This window comes from Suricata suricatta, chromosome 15 (assembly GCF_006229205.1).
Source record: "Suricata suricatta isolate VVHF042 chromosome 15, meerkat_22Aug2017_6uvM2_HiC, whole genome shotgun sequence".
In the NCBI taxonomy this organism is placed as follows: domain Eukaryota; kingdom Metazoa; phylum Chordata; class Mammalia; order Carnivora; family Herpestidae; genus Suricata; species Suricata suricatta.
In genome coordinates, this window is record NC_043714.1 from 32507914 (window position 1) to 32509966 (window position 2053).

General features: G+C 47.8%; 1 protein-coding gene across 1 annotated transcript in view; it reads right to left on the bottom strand.

Annotated features, from left to right (window-relative positions):
• Positions 1-1524, bottom strand: part of CNGB3 (cyclic nucleotide gated channel subunit beta 3) — a 243675-nt gene extending 242151 nt beyond the window's left edge. The window contains exon 1 of the mRNA XM_029923457.1: positions 1441-1524. The gene's annotated coding sequence lies outside the window, so the exon portion shown is untranslated. The remainder of the gene's footprint in view (positions 1-1440) is intronic.
• Positions 1525-2053: the final 529 nt, after the last annotated feature.

Genomic DNA, 2053 nt, shown 5'->3' on the forward strand with positions numbered 1-2053 from the left:
GGGGAAGAGCACTGGGTGTTGTATGGAAACCAATTTGACAATAAACTATTTAAAAAAATAGAATGGATATTATCAAAAGGATAAGAAATAACAAGTGTTGATCAGGATATGGAGAAAAGGGAGCACTTTTGCACTGTAGTTGGGAATGTTAACTGGAACAGTAACTATTAAAAACAGTATAGGATTTCCTCAAAAAGTTAAAAATATGATCCAGCAATTCCACTGAATGATATATTTACTCCTATGTTCAGTGTAGCATTATTTACAATACCCATGGCATGAAAACAACTCAAAATGCCCATTATGGATGAATAATGTGTGTTTATATGTATATATATTAATACGTAAAGGAATATTATTCAGTCAGAGAAAAGAAAGAAATATTGCCATCTGCAACAATATGGATAGGCTTGAGAGTATTATGCTAAATGAAATAATTCAGACAGAAGCAGATAAATACCATATGATATCACTTTTATATGAAATCTAAAAAAACCCTAAGGTCATGGACATAGAGAAAAGATTGTGAGTGCTGGAGGCAGGGGCATGTAGGTGGCTGAGATGGGGTGAAGGTGGTCCAAAGGTACATATTTCTACCTATAACATAAATAAGTCATGGGGATGTAATGTACAATACGGTGACTATAGTTTATAGAACTGCATTGCATATTTGAAAATATCTAGGAGAGTGGATCTTAAAAGTTCTCATCCCAAGAAAAAAAAATTAACTGAGTATGGTGATGGATGTTAACTGGACTTATTGTGGTGATCATTTTATAATATATACGAATATCGAGTCATGTACATTTGAAACTAGTATGACGTCATGTCAGTTATACCTCAAAAAAAAGTAAAGGCAGCTGCGAATAAAAAAAAATTACAAATAAAGAACTAAAATAAAATTTCTTTACTGATTGGCAAAAAAAAAAGTAACTAACATCCTGTTTAAAAATAAGTTTACCTTACGTTTCCCGTTGTTTTGGGTCTGCCTCGGAACGCTCAAGTTAAAGGGGTATTTTCCTCGGTCAGGAGTCCTCGGGTTTGACTCCGGGGCCAGGAACGACCTCTGCATGATTCAGAGACTGGAAATACTTCCCGGGGCGAGGGGAGGGTTTGCCTTGGCTGAGGTCCCTAGAAGACCCCGGTGGCAGCTCCCGCAACAGCCCTCCGGCCCTTCCACTCAGAATTGTGCAGACACTACTGAAACACACGCACTCGTTTACTTTACCCAAATTAACCGCTTTAAACCTCTTTCATGAAAAGCACCAGTTAAAGGAAGAGCTGAATGGTAAAAACAAACAAACAAAACACCCCAAACCCTGGAGTCGGGCTCTGGCAGTTCCTTCCGCTCTGACGCTCTTCGGTGGCCTGGTACACAATCCCCTCAGGCAGGTCTGTGCCCCATCCCCGTCTCCAGGATCTTCTCACCGAGCGCCTCACCCTGCTCTTCAGGAACAAGCGATCCTTCCGTGTTGCTTCCCCCACCAGGTCCTGGTACTTGAGCTGCACAGTCGCACGTCCACGATGGGCGCCGCGGGCAGCAGCAGACTCCCAGGCCGGAGGGCACACAGGAACGCGTGAAGCTCTTAAATCAAATTCCACCAGCATCGCCTTAGGCCGGAGTTCCTGAGGAAGGTGCGAGCCTGTGGTGCGCTCTGCTGGCCTCAGGCCCCACCGACCCGGTCTCTGAAGGTTGTCCTTCGGCAGCGGGTCGAACTTGAGTATAAAAACGGTTTCTTCAAGGCCAACTGCTTCAACCAGTCCCAAACTGCTCCAGGCGATCCGCTTCCGCCCGCGTGCCTAGAGCCTCGCGCGACCTGCTCGGGCGCTGACCCGCGCTGAGGAGGCGGCCGGGGGCGGGGCACCGGCCCTGCCCGCCAGCCTGCGGCCTTCCGCCTGACCAACCGGGGGAGACCCCGCGCGGAAGACTCGCGGGGCCCGGGCGCCCGCCGCCGCCGCCCTAGCCCCGCGGCGGTGTGCACCACGGACGGCTCGCCCGCTGACGCTGAAAGCGCTGCTGCTGGGAGGGGAGTCTTCCTCCGTCTCAGGCATA